The sequence below is a fragment of the Hakea prostrata genome, chromosome 4, assembly GCF_041222555.1.
Source record: "Hakea prostrata isolate BN-2017 chromosome 4, UWA_Hpros_2, whole genome shotgun sequence".
Classification (NCBI taxonomy): domain Eukaryota; kingdom Viridiplantae; phylum Streptophyta; class Magnoliopsida; order Proteales; family Proteaceae; genus Hakea; species Hakea prostrata.
The window spans coordinates 17730960-17748851 of NC_142603.1; the positions used below are offsets into that span (position 1 = coordinate 17730960).

The window sequence follows — 17892 nt, forward strand, 5'->3', positions numbered from 1 at the left end:
ATTTATTATGGATGTCCATTACCCCAAAGAGATTGTACTTCCAATTGAAGATCTCAATTACCTCAGGATGCAATATTGGTGAAGATCACAACCATCTCATTATACAATATTGGCAGTCAATATTTCCATTCTATGCACCTTCTATCTTGGGCGGCAATCTATCTTTCCATATCAAGAATATCTTATTGTGTGCAAGAATCATATATTGTATTTCCATATCAGAGTAGATGCTCATTCTACTATAAATATGTAATGCACTCAACTGAATGAATCAGTTCTGATTGAACTCATCTTGTCTTTCTTCTTTGTATCTAATATATTTTCTCTTTATTTTATAACACGTTATCAGCACGATTCCGCTCGAAGAACGAATCCGCTCGAAGTATTGCGTTTTGAGAAGAAAGACAGCAGACTATGTATCATTATGTTTTCTATTCCAAAGTGAAAAGAATGATCGACCTCCTCGCACGTTTTTGTAAACAATTGAGTTTACCTTGTCCATCTTGAAATGTAAGTGCATCATGATAAAAAGGTATGTGTTTTATTAAATCTAAGAATCAATCAAATAATAAGATATTATGTTACTTTAACGATTGTGGTTTTATTTATTGTATATAGTGGTTGCTAGCTTTGCACCACATATTGTTAAATGCACCTGAAGTTGCAAGATTTGAAATTGTAAATGAATACAGTTTTACAGATGCACATGAAGTTGCAAGATTTGAAACTGTAAATAAGTACAGTTTTGTAGATGCACTTGAAGTTGCAAGATTTGAAACTGTAAATGAATACAGTTCTGCAGATGCACATGAAGTTGCAAGATTTGAAACTGTAAATGAATACAGTTCTGCAGATGCATATGAAGTTGCAAGATTTGAAACTGTAAATAAATACAGTTCTACAAATGCACATGAAGTTGCAAGATTTGAAACTGTAAATAACTACAGTTCTGTAGTTTTTGAAATTAATTCTCTTTTGAAATTATAAGGAGAAAATATTATTCATGAAAATATCCCAGCAAATTTTCAAGTTTCAGATTTGTTGTTACAATAGTAATATTGTAAAAGAAGTTTTAAGAAATACTCTAAATGATATCATGCCTATTTGTGGCTGAGTAAAATGGTGGACTATTAATGAAAAGTCATGAAGCTCGTCTTATTGGTTCTGTTCCATTCCCTGAAGTGAATGCAACAATTCATGATATGCCTGAAAGAAGGCAAAATTAAAATTATGGTCATGATTGTGGAAGAGGATGAGACAAAAGACGGAATAATTACCGTCATTATTATGGAAATAAATAAGAGAATAATAAAGATTCTCAATATAACAATTCAATGAGTGAATATTTGTTACCGATGTGGTATGAAAGCCATTAGACATGTATCTGTCATACACAATATTTAATTAAGCTTTGTGAAGCCTTAATTAAAGAAATAAAAATAATGTGGAGATAAATTAGATTTTCCAAAATCATGATACTTGAGCAATTTTTGCCTATAAAAGGAATGATTTTGATGGCCTCACAGATACTACATATCTAGATGCTGCAAACTTCTTTGAAGATAATAGTTGAAGATTTGATTATGTAATTATTTTCTCTTCAAATCTCATCTCATATGTTAGTTTATCTTAAATTTAATCTTTTTATTCTATAAATTTTTTTTTATTGACTTTCTATATATCTTTTAATATATTTTGTTTCATTTTGATGAAGAATGTGAATATTTTCTTATATGCTGTGACGCATATTATACTGAGAGAAAAATATATATATTTCTCTTATTTGATGATGCGGAAGTCAATGTTTATATAAAATCAGTAGTACAACATTGATTAGAAGCTCCGGAAGAGCCAATCTATTATTATCTGGGAGATAAAATTGATTATAAATAATTCATTATTTTGTAGTAAGTCTCAAAGAAACTTATTAAGTTTCAAAGCTATTTGCCAAAATTATTATAAGATTGAGACTACAAATAATGGTATAAATAAATATCTATACAAAGTTATTAGATATTTCTCCCAATTTGTACTACACGAATATCGCATGGTTGAAACACATGCTTGGGTAAATCAAATGAACATTGATTCCAATAATTTTATTATTTGGCATGACCGGTTGGACCATACCGGATCAAATATGATGCGAAAAAATTATTGAAAATTCAATTGTCATCCATTGAAGAACTAGAAGATTATTCAATTAAGTGAATTTTCTTGTATTGTTTGTTCTCAAGAAATATTTATTATTAAATATTCACCAGCTAAAGTTGAGATTGAACATTCTACGTTTTTGAAACGTATAGAGGGTGAAATGTATGGGCCCATTCACCCATCATGTGGACCATTCAGATAATATATGATTTTAATAGATGCATCTATAAAGTGGTCACATGTATGTTCATTATGAACTCGCAATTTGGTGTTTGCGAGATTGTTTGCTCAAATAATGAGATTAAGAGCATAATTTATGAATATTAAGATAAAGACAGTTTGTCTTGATAATGCTGGTGAATTTACATCTCAGGCTTTATAATTATTATATAACAACTGAGATCACAGTTGAATAGCCTGTTGTTTATGTTTATATCCAAAATGGTTTAGCAAAATCATTTATTAAATGTCTCCAATTAATAGCTAAACCATTGGTTATGAGAACAAAGCATCATTTGTACGCATCGGGCCAAAAGGTTGTCATAAATTCTCCCTATTACAATTGGCTTATGGTCAGAAGCCAAATATTTCTCATCTTAAAATTTTTGAATGTACGGCTTACGTTCCAATTGCTCCACCACAGCGAACAAAGATGAGTCCCAAAATAAAGTTGGGAATATATGTTGGATATAAATCTCCTTATATAATTCAATATATTGCTAAGGATAGGAGATTTATTTAATGCAATACTTGCTGAGTATTATTTTGATGAATTAGTTTTTCCAATATGAGGGGGAGAGAATAAACAGTTGGAAAAAGAGATTGATTGTATGCATTATCATTATTTCGTTAGATCCTCGCACTGAGCACTGTGAACTTCAAGTTCAAAGGATAATGCAATAAATATTATGAATCAACTGCCAGATTTGCTGAACTGCTAAGAATTATTAAATCTCATATTCCAGTTGTAAATGCTCCAATTAGAATTGATGTCCCAGCAGGACAATCTATCAGTGCAAATGAAATTAAACCACGTTTAAAACGTGGAAGATCAATCGGTTCCAAGGATAAAATCCTAGAAAAAGAAAGGAGCAAATGATCAAGATGGTCATAAAATGGAGACAATTGATTATGAAAATCCTGAAGACATAACTTTTTATGAAACCCCAGAAGAGGTTCAGGTACCTGAAAATAATGAAGAGATCTCGAATAGTTATGTCATTGCAGGAAAAAGATGGAACCGAAAAGATAAAGTTGTCGACAACATTTTTGCATATTATGTTATTGTTGAAATAATACATCAAGACGAGGATCTTGAATATAAATTTGTTGATGAATATAAATCAAGAAATGATTGGCCAAAATGTAGAGACGCAATTCAAGCAGAATTGAATTCGCTTGAAAATTAAAGTTTTTGGACCTGTAGTCCAACATCTGAAGGTATAAAGCCAGTGGGGTACAATTGAGTTTTCTGCGAAAAATGAAATGAGAAAAATAATGAAATCGTGATATATAAAGTATGAATTATGGCACAAGAATTTTAGCAGATGCCTGGCATTGATTACATGGAAACATGTTCTCTTGTGGTGGATGCAATCACCTTCAGATATCTTATTAATCTGGCAGTATATGAAAATTTTGACATGCGTCTAATGGATATTATTACAGCCTATTTATATGGCTCACTTGAGTGTGAAATATATATGAAAATCCCTGAAGGATTCAAAATGACTGAAGCATATAAAAAAAATTCCTAGGAAGTTTGTTCAATAAAGCTTCAAAGATTATCGAGGCATATATGGTAATCTCTTTAGTGGATATTTACTAAATGAAAATCATAAAAATGATCCAATTTATTATTGTGCCTTTATTAAAGGATATGGATCTAATTTTAGTAAGTATATATGATGATGATTTAAATATCATCGAAACTCCTGAAGAGTTTCCAAAAGTAGTAGATTATTTTAAGAAAGTTGAAATGAAAATCTTGAAAAGACAATGTTTTGTCTTGATTTATAAATTGAGCATTTGACGAATGAAATATTTGTTCATCAATCAACTTATATAGAGAATATTTTGAAGAGATTTTATCTAGATAAAATACATCCATTGAGTACCCCAATGGTTGTGAGATCGCTCAATATAAAGAAAGATTCATTTCGACCCCAAGAAAACAGTGAAGAATTTCTTGGTCCTGAAGTACCATATCTTAGTGCTATTGGGGCATTAATGTATCTTGCTGATAATACACAATCGGATGTAGCATTTTCTATAAGTGTATTAACAAGATTTATTTATTCTCCAATACGAAGACACTGAAATGTTATAAAACATATATTTCAGTATATTCGAGAAATTATTGACATGATATTAATTTTATGAATGTGGATATCAACTTACTAATTTTGCAGATGCAGGATATTTATCTGATCTATATAGAACTAGATCTCAAACATGCTATTTATTTTCAAGTGAATGTTAGCTATTTTATATTTGGTTAAGATCAATGATACAATACATTCATGAAGCGTGTAGTCTTCTACTAGAAGAAGGAATTTCGACAATATTATATGAAGATTATGCTGCATGCAAAGCTCAATTGAAGGGATGATACATCAAAGAAGATAGAACGAAGCATATTTCACCGAAATTCTTCTTCACTCTTGATCTTCAATGAAATGGTGAAATATATGTTCATTGAATTCATTCAAGTAATAACTTGACAGGTTTATTTATTGAGGCGTTGCCTACTTCAAATGTTGAGAAGTTGGTATATGATAATGGAATGTACGTATTCAAAGATATTCAATGATGTTATCATCAGGGGGAGTAAAATACGTGCTGCACTCTTTTTCCCTTAACCAAGGTTTTGTCCCACTGGGTTTTCCTGGTAAGGTTTTTAATGAGGCAGCTACCAATACGTATTATTTAGATATGTATACTCTTTTTCCTTCACTAAGATTTTTTTCCCACAGGGTTTTTCTTAGTAAGGTTTTAACGAGGTACACTATCTATTGATGGACATCCAAGGGGGAGTGTTATAAATAATATTTATTATGGATGTCCATTACCCCAAAGAGATTGTACTTCCAATTGAAGATCTCAATTACCTCAGGATGCAATATTGGTGAAGATCACAACCATCTCATTATACAATATTGGCAGTCAATATTTCCATTCTATGCACCTTCTATCTTGGGCGGCAATCTATCTTTCCATATCAAGAATATCTTATTGTGTGCAAGAATCATATATTGTATTTCCATATCAGAGTAGATGCTCATTCTACTATAAATATGTAATGCACTCAACTGAATGAATCAGTTCTGATTGAACTCATCTTGTCTTTCTTCTTTGTATCTAATATATTTTCTCTTTATTTTATAACAGAATTTCATTTATAAAAAATGATCCGAATTCATAAAAATTTTTAAAAAAAAAATGGGCCGGGGGGGGCCCCCACCCCCCAAAATTCCCCTTGGGGGGAAAAAAACGGTATTTTATACAACACCCCCCCCGGCGGGGGGGGGGAAAAAAAACACCCGGGGGGGGGGGAGGAAAAAAAAAAATAAAAGGGGGGGGGGGGGCTGTGAGGGTGGGGGGAGAGGGAAGAGAAGTTGCCTTGGGGGACGGTGCGGGGGGGGGGGGGGGGGGGGGGGGTGGGAGCACCCCACCCCTCCCCCGGGGCCGCCGGCGGGGGGCGGGGGGACCCTAGGGGGGGGGGGGGGGGGGGGGGTGGGGGGGAGGGGGGGGGGGGGGGGGGGGGGGGGGGGAGGGGGGGGGGGGAGAGGAGGGGGGGGGGGTGGGGGGGGGGGGGGGGGTGGGGAGGGGGGGGGGTGGGGGGGGGGTGGGGTTGGGGTTACAAATTCTTCAAACATACAAAGATGAAATCGCAATACAATTGAGAGATGAAGATCGTCTTTAGCAAATTTGAAGAGCTTGAAGTAGCAACCGAACGAACCACCGATTGATGAGGTTGAGTCACACCTTGATGCTGTCTTTAAGGTAATTGATGCACCCTACTACCAAGGGTTCTTCGCACCACCACCTCCAAGATAAAACAACCTCCAACTAGAAGATGAGGTAGTTCTTCTAGTCCCTTAAAGGAGCCAAAAGCTAGAGCACAACACTTAGACAACTCAAGAAAGAAATGAACCTTGTAAAACAAATAATGTGAGTGAGGAGAGTCACAATAGCACACAATATGCAAGGAAGAGTTGGGTTTATATAGGCCCAAACCACACCTCCCCACAAGGGGAGAATCAATTCTCCACTAATGGAGAATCAATGGTTTGTCCCTCCTCCACTAATGTGAATAAACCCCCTTGACCTAACCTCCCCACTACTTGGGGAAGTAACTCTCATATTCACTTCTTTGGAATGAATAGGCTTTAACCCATTCAAAGACCTTAACCCCCACACATGGTAATGGCTATGAATGGCCATGAAGTTGAAATGAGAAATAAAGGTCAAGAGTTAGAATTTGAGTAATTCCACCATTCAAGTTAGCCCACCTCATCACCATGATCAAGACCTTTAAGACCCATGACCAATGTCATGAAGGGCCTCCTTTAACCATGGTCATGAAGGGTCTTCTTTACTCATGGTGCCTCATTACCACCCTTACCTCATGGTGCCTCATTACCACCCTTATCTCAAGGGTCCCACACACAAACAAAACAATTAAATAAAAGAAATGCAAAAACTAATTTTGAAACTTAATATATAGATAATATAGATTTTAATAAAAAACCTAACAATCCCCCACAAGTTTCAAAATTGCAAAAAAGGACTCGTGTTGTGACTTTATTAGACACTAAAGGACACATCGTTGTAGGTGTCTTTCGGACTTGAACCTACACTAGGTCTAATGAGTCGCGCTACAGAGTAGGGGTAGAGTTAGACTCCTTGAACCTTTCCTCATTAGTGTAGCTGACCGCCCCATCATCCATGTCCTAAAGGTCGACTTTTGGAGCTACCTTTTACACTACACTTTGGACTTTTGAACCGGCCATGTCCCTTATCTTGGATTCATGAATGTTTAGAGCACTCGCCTATAAGTTCTCATTAGTGGCGGCCAAACCACCTACACCCACTTAGGTTAGTCTCTGATGTGCACCACAACTAACACACCCCCACATTCCTTGGGATTAGACTAATTAAGAGCTTCGCTCAACCTTACCCTTGTGGTAGTACTATTACCTTCATCTACACCCTAGAATGGAATAATTATAAATGGTAGTACTGAACCGGTCTTCCCATGACTTCGTTTGTACCCCTTGAACCTAATTCAGGTATTTAGCCTCTTCACATAGGTAGGGTATCCATCATGTGACCTAAGGATTAGGCATTAACCCCATTCCTGTAGATGCAATACACAAGTTTTTGACAGACATAGCCTTTGTGAACATGTCAGCTTGATTCCTTTCTGACTTCACATAATCGATAGCTATCATTCCTTCATCTATGTACTGTCGCACAAGATTGTGTCTAAGGCGTATATGCCTCCTTTTACCATTGTACACCTTATTCTTGGCTAAGTGAATAGCCGCTTGGTTATCACAATGTAGTGATACCGATGGCGTCGGTTTTTCCCACAATGGTATATCCGCCATTAAACTTCTAAGCCATTCGGCTTCTGTTCCAGCCTTCTCTAAGGCTATGAACTCAGCTTCCATGGTAGAGCCTGTTCCACATGATTGCTTTGTGGACTTCCAAGAGATTGCACCACCAGCTAGTGTAAACACATACCCACTAGTGGCTAAGGATTCGTTTGTATCCGAAATCCAATTAGCATCGCAATACCCTTCTAAAACTGTTGGTTTACCACTATAGTGTAAACTATAGTCTATAGTACCTTTTAGGTACCTTAGTAATCTATCAATTGCACTCCAATGCTCTTTACTTGGATTTTGAGTATGTTGACTCAACTTTCCTACCGCAAGAGCAATATCTGGACGTGTACAATTCATGAGATATGAAACTGAACCAATGATTTGTGCATACCTTTTTCGGTTCACTTTGGTTCACCCAAGTTCCTTTTCAAATGACATCCCACCTCAAAAGGTGTTTTGACTGCTGAAAGTTCATGGTAGCCATACTTTGTAAGTATGTTTTCCACATAACGAGCTTGAGATAGTGAAATACAATTCCCTTGCTTGATGATCTTGATCCCAAGAATCATATCAGCTTCCCCTAAGTCTTTTGTGTCAAAATTAGACATCAAAATATGCTTAGTTTGATTCACTATTGCCAAGCTCGTCCCCATTATCAACATATCATCTACGTATAGTAGAATAAATACGCCTTTACCACCGTGAAACTTGCTATATAAGCACCTTTCGGCATTGTTGATGATAAAGCCATTTGAAATTAGAGCCTTGTCTAATTTTTCATGCCATTGCTTAGGCGCTTGCTTCAATCCATATAAGGATTTTCTAAGCTTGCAAACTTTTTGCTCTTGTCCTTTTACAATACAACCTTCTGGTTGTTTTATGTAAATTTCCTCTTCTAAATCACCATTTAGAAAAGCAGTTTTTACATCCATTTGATGGATGACCAAGTTATGTATTGACGCAATTGCCAACATAACTCTTATTGAGGCAATTCTTGACACAGGGGCAAATGTGTCAAAATAATCGATGTTTGGTTTTTGCCTAAATCCCTTGACAACAAGTCTAGCCTTGAAACGATCAAGGGACCCATCACTTTTTAACTTCTTTCGAAATATCCACTTGGTCTCCAAAGTTTTAGAGCCAATTGGTAAATCTACCAATTCCCAAGTATTATTCGCCAAGATTGAATCAAGTTCACTCTTGATTGCCTCCTTCCAAAAGATGGCATCTAGTGATGTGATAGCCTCTTTATAATTAAGAGGATCCTTATCAACCAAGTAAACAAGCCACTCATCATCCTTATATTTGGGTCTTTTGAGTCGTTTGCTTGTTCTTGATTGATTTCCATCACTAATACCCAATTGATTGATATTCTCTTCAATTGGATCCAACTCCCCATTGATCAATTGGCTCTCCTTACTTATAGGTAAGGCGGATTTAAAGGGGAATATTCTTTCAAAGAACTCAACGTCCCTTGATTCTATGATGCTATTTGGTTCAATAACATCATCCATGGATTTAATTACCATGAATCGGTATGCCGTGCTATTTATCGCATACCCCAAGAACACACAATCACATGTTTTGGGACCTAGTTTCCTTTTCTTGGAATCCGGTAATAACACCTTGGCCAAACAGCCCCAAACACGTAAATGTTTTATACTTGGTTTTCTACCAAACCATTTTTCAAATGGAACCATACCGGTCTTGTTATGTGGGATTCTATTTAATAGATAACATGAAGTCAACATGGCTTCCCCCCACATATCAAGTGGTACATTAGAACTCAACAACATGGAGTTCATCATCTCTTTAAGAGATCTATTTTTCCTTTCCGCTACCCCATTTGATTCCGGTTGGTAAGGAGCGGTCGTTTCATGGATAATTCCATTTTCCTCACAAAACTTATCAAGATTAAAATACTCAGTCCCTCTATCGGTTCTAAGTCTTTTAATCTTCTTGCCAAGTTGATTTTCAACTTCCGTTTTGTAAGATATAAATGCCTTTCCGGCCTCATCCTTTGATTTGAGCAAATAAATCATGGTATATCTAGAATAATCATCTATGAAGGTGATAACATAATTGTTTCCTCCCCTTGACTCATATGACTTATAGTCACTTAAGTCACTATGGATCAATTCCAAGAGATCACTCTTTCTATCCATAGTCTTGTGAGGCCTTTTGGTTAACTTAGCCTCCACACAAGTTTTACACTTGTCCTTGGGAGATTCCACCTTTTCGGTGATCATCCCTAACTTGCATAGTTTGGTGATATATTTTACACTACTATGACCTAACCTACCATGCCACAAATCAAAAGAATTAGACGAAACAACAAAGTAAGCAGAAGAGGTACTAGCCTTTTCAATTACAACATTGGAAATACTAAGTACAAACAATCCCTCACTAAGATATCCCTTTCCCACAAATACATTGTTTTTAGTGATAATTGCCTTATCACTTTCAAAAGCCAACTTCATTCCTACTTTATTAAGCAAAGGAATTGAAATTAAATTTCGCCTAATATCCGGCACATGGAGAACATTGGTGAGAACAATAGTTTTTCCCGAAGTAAGTTTCAAAGTCACCTTACCTTTTCCCATAACAGGGGCACTTTGGGAGTTTCCCATAAATACCTTTTCATCATTTGAGCCCATGGAATAGGAGGAAAACATCTTGAGATCACCACAGATATGTCTTGTAGCACCGCTATCCAACACCCAATCCTTTGGTTTTTCAACCAAATTGGCTTCGTGATCATAGCTACAAACACATCATCTTCAACTAGGTTCACCTTTTCAACTTTTTTCTTCTTGAACCTACAATCTTTCTTAAAATGGCCAACCTTTCCACAAACAAAACAAGTCAGTTTCTTCTTCTTAGAAGACTCATCATATTCTTGATGACTTTTCCTCTTCTTGTTTTGCTTGTTGGTTTCCACCAAGTTCGCTTTTAGGCGACTTTCTCCAAGGTCTTTTTCACCTTTGTCTTTGAACCGGTTCCTTTCTTCAATCTTGATCCTTACAACCAATTGGTCTAAGGTCAATCCTGTCTTCTTATGTTTCATAGACATCTTGAAAGCATTCCATGAAGGTGGAAGTTTCTCAATCAAGGCACCGGTTACAAATTCTTCGGGTAAGACCATTTTCTCTTTTGCTAGCTTCCCAACCACAATTTGAAATAAATCAATTTGGGTTGATATTGTGTCACTATCTTTCATAGTAAAATTTAGAAAGCTAGCCACCAAGTATTTCTTTGAACCAGCATCTTCAAGAGAATACTTTTTAACCAAAGCATCCCAAATCGAATAAGCATATTCTAATGAACTATACACATGGTATAAGTCATTAGATAATGCATTCAGAGTCGATTCTTGCATTGGTAGTCCGCTTGAATCCAAGCCACCCTTTTGCCCTCCTTAACGGGATCAATACTTTTTTTTCGGCATGGGTTCAGTCAAGGCAAATGCCACCCCAATTTGGGCTAAAGCAAATAGCAACATTTGCCTCCACCTTTTGAAGTTTTGACCTCCAAACTGTTCGATTTTGTCAAACTCAGTGACAATCCTCATCTTACCCAAATCCGGGATAAGATCATCCTTTGTTGGAATTACATTAGTGGGGATTGAATCATGAGTAGCAAGGAATGGATATCTCATACCATCTATGGCAACGAAAGTGTCGTCACCTTGTTTGTTGACATTACCTTCAACGCTATTGTTTGAAGGATCTCCTCCGGTGTTAACTCCATCAACAACCTCAATGTTGTTGTCTCCGTCTTTGTTGAAGTCGCCATCTCCAAGACTTGCCATTGGATCTTCCAAATCAATTACCTTAAACTTGTTGGGGTAATTGTATTACAAATTCTTCAAACATACAAAGATGAAATCGCAATACAATTGAGAGATGAAGATCGTCTTTAGCAAATTTGAAGAGCTTGAAGTAGCAACCGAACGAACCACTGATTGATGAGGTTGAGTCACACCTTGATGCTGTCTTTAAGGTAATTGATGCACCCTACTACCAAGGGTTCTTCGCACCACCACCTCCAAGATAAAGCAACCTCCAACTAGAAGATGAGGTAGTTCTTCTAGTCCCTTAAAGGAGCCAAAAGCTAGAGCACAACACTTAGACAACTCAAGAAAGAAATGAACCTTGTAAAACAAATAATGTGAGTGAGGAGAGTCACAATAGCACACAATATGCAAGGAAGAGTTGGGTTTATATAGGCCCAAACCACACCTCCCCACAAGGGGAGAATCAATTCTCCACTAATGGAGAATCAATGGTTTGTCCCTCCTCCACTAATGTGAATAAACCCCCTTGACCTAACCTCCCCACTACTTGGGGAAGTAACTCTCATATTCACTTCTTTGGAATGAATAGGCTTTAACCCATTCAAAGACCTTAACCCCCACACATGGTAATGGCTATGAATGGCCATGAAGTTGAAATGAGAAATAAAGGTCAAGAGTTAGAATTTGAGTAATTCCACCATTCAAGTTAGCCCACCTCATCACCATGATCAAGACCTTTAAGACCCATGACCAATGTCATGAAGGGCCTCCTTTAACCATGGTCATGAAGGGTCTTCTTTACTCATGGTGCCTCATTACCACCCTTACCTCATGGTGCCTCATTACCACCCTTATCTCAAGGGTCCCACACACAAACAAAACAATTAAATAAAAGAAATGCAAAAACTAATTTTGAAACTTAATATATAGATAATATAGATTTTAATAAAAAACCTAACATCTTCTTACTTTCACCTGTGAGAACTCTATGGAAATTCAGGTGCGTAATCAGAGATTACTTTTGATTCCATTACCCTAAATTCATGAAAATCCATGATGCTTCAAACTTTGTCGTCACAACTCATTCTTGGATGTATATGAAGTAAATATTCAGAATTGAATACCAGCACAATGGAATCTTCTTACTGAAATCTACAAGCGATTACCAGAACATGTAAGTCGGGTTACTAAACTTGCTTTAGGGTTTGATTATGAATATGACTGGTAAATTCAAGGTGCTGGCAATTTCGAGGGAAACCTTAGATTTTGAATCCATTGTGTATACAGTGCTAAGTACATGGAGAATAATTGGAGAAGTTTAGAGACTTCTTTTGGAGCCAAAACGCCAGAATCCAAGACCCAAAATGTTTCGAGGTTGTCCATGTTGGATTTTTCCTAGAATGAAATCTGTTATTTCATTTAGCGTTGGAAATGAAACATTTAATGAAATTTCAATGTCTTTCTTGGATAACGATGAGGCACAAGTAGTGGATTTTGGATTAGGAGCCTGTCTTTTTGTGCTGTTTGTGGTTAAACTGTAACATTATGATCTATGGGTGAGATTGGGGAATAGTTGGACCAAACAGGTATCCTTTAATGGTTACACATGACTAGATTTATGAATGGATGCCAATACAACGGATATTATGGATTCAAAGATGCAGAGTTGTATGGAAGGCCATCCTTGCTTGATCCAGTTAACAGTCATGAAACCTAAGTTTCCTGATTCTACGCTGGTTGAATCCTTTTATGATTTATCCTATGTCGAGAGCATCGCACCAGTTGTAGAAGAAGACATTCTACAAATGGAAGAGCACTTTCAATGAACTTGTAAAAGGAGCGACGATTACAATTGAGAGAGGTTAGCGTTTTTGAGTTTTTTTTTTGGATATGAGGCTCATCCGGGCCAGCTTGCGCGCACCATGATTACATCCTCAAGGGAGCGTTTTTGAGTTTTTCGTAGTTGTAGTTGAAGATGCGTAGTAGAAATATGTTTATGTCTGGCAATGGAATCTCTAGAGAAATGATACATTTCCTTTATTATGGACAGATCTGAATGTTAATTTTGTTTTCAATTACTGTTTTTCTGCACTCATGCTGTTTTTCTTGTTGTCTTTGTATTTACTCTTTACTCTTGGATTGGTAGGCTTAAATGGTTTGAAAGAGGATGATCTAATACATCAGTGAAGGAGAGATATTTTTTTAAGCTCCACTTTGTTAGACATAGAACAATGGGTTTTAAAGAACAACAATTGCACCTAGATGTGTTTGGAGTTTATGTATTGCTTTTTAGTGGGACCAGTTTTAATTTCCGTACTTTCATCGCTTCTCTCATAACTAGATTTCCCAAAATTGAACAAATAGATTTTGTTGGTTTTGTTTGTTCTTGTGATAACCTCATTTTTATATTGAATGTCAGGAACACAATAGTGTTAAACAATATCTGACCAAACCCATGTATCATTCTACAACAGGTTTACTAATGGTAATCTTCTGTTGCTAATACCCAACATCTAAACACCCAATTGATGCCAAACCGCTATCAACAACCCTACCCTAACGCCAGCCACTCTACTTTGCTGCTTTATGAACCTCGATTTCAACTCTCATGAATTCCTCATAACTTATGACAGCTTGGAACATAAGTTTCACCTAGGTGGTTGGGTTTCATTTCTCCAGAATCACTAATGGACTTCTCGCTCCATAAACTATGAATTTGTAGGTTGTTTACAGGAGTCAAAACTAAGAGGCATCCAGGAAGGTGCTGAGGAAGCCTTGTGAGCAAGACGCAAGTGTTTGACTATATGGGTAGAATGCTTGGAGGTGACTAGATGGCTTAAACATGCTGAAACGTATCCATGGCCATCAATTAGCTTTCATGCTTTTTAATGGGAAAGTTTTTTTGGGCGTAAATATTATATTAAAATATAGTAGGGATTAAAATGGCTATAAATGAATTAACTATCTCCCTAGCTTTTCTTCATGAACAACAGTTTAAAGAGCAACTAGGAGATAATTTATGTCAAGATGCAACTGCTCAGTCATAGGGATCATTCCCGCCAAATAATCAATGCACCTATTGGTCTCTTTTATGTTGGGACAACAGAGGGCTGCTCAAACTTCTCCATCACTGTGAGGATGTTTTCAATCATTCCAGCTACGTACGATTGGATCTGCCAATCTTCTTGGAGGATCTGAATAGCATTTAGAGAGTCTGTTTGGATCTCCACTAGATGAAACCCCTTGACCTGCGCCTCTAGGACACCGCACATGATACCTTTTAATTCATAGGCCAAGATTTTATTTCCAACCAAGCACCTGCACCTGCAAGTGCTACCTTACCATTATTTCTCATGCCTATAAACCCATGACTTCTCCTTCCCTCCTTTGCCAAGCCATCTCTGTATTGATGACCAGAACTCCTTTTGGCGGCCAAGTCCACCACCAGTATGAACCCGTTTTGACTTGGAAGTTACACCTAATGCCCCTCTAACCAAAGAACGACCTATTACTTGCCATATCCTCAACCATCTCCTGCTCGTCATTAATTTGATCAATAACCAATCTTCGAAGGCAAGCAATGGATCTAATGAGTTGACTGACCAGCTTGCCTGAAAGCTCTTTCATTTCTCTCTTGTCATATTGCATACACCATTGCCAAGAAGGAGAGGCATTTGACAGGCTGCATCAAGGACTTTAGTGCAAAGTGGTTACCGACACAACGAACTTCTTCCTCCCATGGCAAAATCTGGTGATCCCAATACCTCTTTATCTCAAACATTGTGCTCTATCCCATAGAAATAACAAACAAGAGTGAACACTTGAAAATAAGATGATTTATGTCTTCCACCTCTATCTCATAGAAAGAACAAAGAGGATCCACCTGCTTAGTCCATGCCATAACCCAATCCTTGGTGTCTAGCCAATTTGGAACTACCAGCCAAGTTATAAACGCTAACCGTCGATGGGCTTTTGCAGCCCAAATCACCTTCACCCATTGTGCATGCAGTCTCTCTTCTCAAATAATTGCCAACGCTGATTTAATGGTGAGATAGCGATTAGAATTAAGAGTCCAAAACACCCTGTCCTCCACCAACCTAGACATCCGCTTGGAGTTAAGTATCTCCTCCCACCGCTCTTGAATAACAGGGTCACCAACAACGTTTTCCAAGATCCATCCTCCCTGCAGATATCATAGACCTTCGTGAAAGGGTCCTTACCCATCGCAGCAGACCGCCGCATATCATCCTTCTTCATAATGCCAACCCTCAGCCAGAGGTCATGCCATTAAAGCGTGGCTTTGCTATCATGTACAATATGCCGGATACATGAAATCACATTAGGGTGAAGCTGCAAAATCTCCTTGAAGGTAGCAAAGCAATTGGTTGGCTTTGGCAATGACCAAACCGAGTGCCTTTTCAACCATCCATACTTCAAGAGCTCGGACTAGAAAATTTCCTTCTTAGAAGCTAGCACCCCAAGATTCCGCACAAGGGCATACTATTCCAGTCCCTTGTGCAAGCCATTCCAAGACCCTCCCTTCTTCATGAGTAGTAGAAATTACCTTCCACACCACCTAGAACTACCCAGAGTTGGCAGAGCCAAACCAAAGAAACTTGGCCATAAATCTCTCCAACTACATAAAAACACTTTGAGGGAGCCGAAACACACTCAACTAGTATCCAATGATACCTCTAATGACTGACTTCAATAAAGCCAACCTGCCTACATAAGAAAGAAGTCTTGTCCTCTAAAAAGCATGCCATCTCTCCACCTTAGTAACCAAGCAAGTGAAATCTAAAGTATTTCCAAGTGTCTGACAAGCAATTCTCCAACCGAGAACCCCAGGTAACTAGATATGAAATTCTGGTCATCATTTGGCGTGTTGATGAAGAAGATGGTTGACTTTCCTTTATTAACCTCAAGGCCCAATTGACTAGAGAATTCATGGAAAATATTTTAGAGAGTAATTCCATTGGATATAGTCGCCTTCCTGAACACAAAGATGTCATCAATGAAACAAGCTGAAGTAAGCCTTGGCTCCTTACACAAGGGGTGGCAAGAGAAAGATCCCAAAGACACCACGGCCACTAATGCATCAGCAAAATTCTGAAGGACAAGATTGAAGTGCAATGGGAATAAAGGGCATCCTTGACTCAAGCCTCTGCTTCCAAAAAATCGAAGGGAATGAACACCATCCATTGACAAAAAAAAGGAAGGTCTTGTAACACAGTGCACCACCCAATTAATAAAGATAAAATGGAGATTCAAACGAAGGTGCAATGTGAAGAGAAAGCTCCATTGGACCGAATCGTACACCTTCAGAGGTCAATTTTAGCGGCAAACCGGGCCACCCCTTTCTTCAAATGATAACCCTACATGATTTCTTGATATAGTGAAATATTGTCAGTAATACACCTGCCTTCAATAAAGGCAGTCTGATTAAGGTTTACAATTATCCTGCTACTTCCTTTAATTGATTTGCAATAAGTTGAGCAATAAATTTGTACATAGGAGAGCTTACAGATATGATCCTATAATCTTGGAAGGAGTTCTGTGTTTTCTCTTTTGGTACCAAGGTGATCCTTGCCATCTTAACCTGATCAGGAAAATATGAATTTTGGAAAATAGCAAAAATGGCATTACACATGTTTACCCCAACCACATCCTAGCACCTTTTTTAGAAAAAGGTGCCAAATCCATCAACTCCAGGTGAACTGTCATCTTTGGCATTAAAGGCTTCTCCTTGATTTCCTCTAGGGTGATAGGTCTTACCATATTTTCTCTTTCCCATTTACCAATTGCAAAATTTATTGCAGGGTCCAAATTAGTGCAAATGATTTGAGGAGATCCTGCAAATGCCTCTTCGAAGAATCTAGCCGCCTCAATTTCGAATTTCCATTGGATCTAAGATCCATCCCCCATTAGAATCTTGGTCCATAGATAGATAGTTCAGATTTCTCTGATTCTTGATAGAATTGTTGAGAAAATTGAATTGGCGTCCCCATGATGAACCCATCTTATTTTGGCACGTTGCCGCAACTTTGGCCCATGAACTCGCATGAGATGATGGAGCTCATGAGAGGCATTGCTCGAGAGTATGGTCATCAAAACACCCACTGTCAATCTCCATTTGAAGATGATTCACCTCAGCCCCAAAATCCGCAAGCATCTTGATGAACCCACGGCTCGACTAACGAAGGTCATCCTACCCTGCATCCGTCATATAAGAATCAAGAGGGATAGTTGACCCGATAGTTTTGTCGGCACCCCCAATCTTCTCCTCCAGCTGGAAGTGCGCATTTAAAACACCAAGATTAATCCAAG

General features: G+C 37.7%; 1 pseudogene; it reads left to right on the forward strand.

Moving 5' to 3' along the window:
- The first annotated feature begins 10303 nt into the window (after positions 1–10303).
- LOC149018272 (uncharacterized) lies at positions 10304–12887 on the forward strand (annotated as a pseudogene).
- The last annotated feature ends 5005 nt before the right edge of the window (positions 12888–17892 follow it).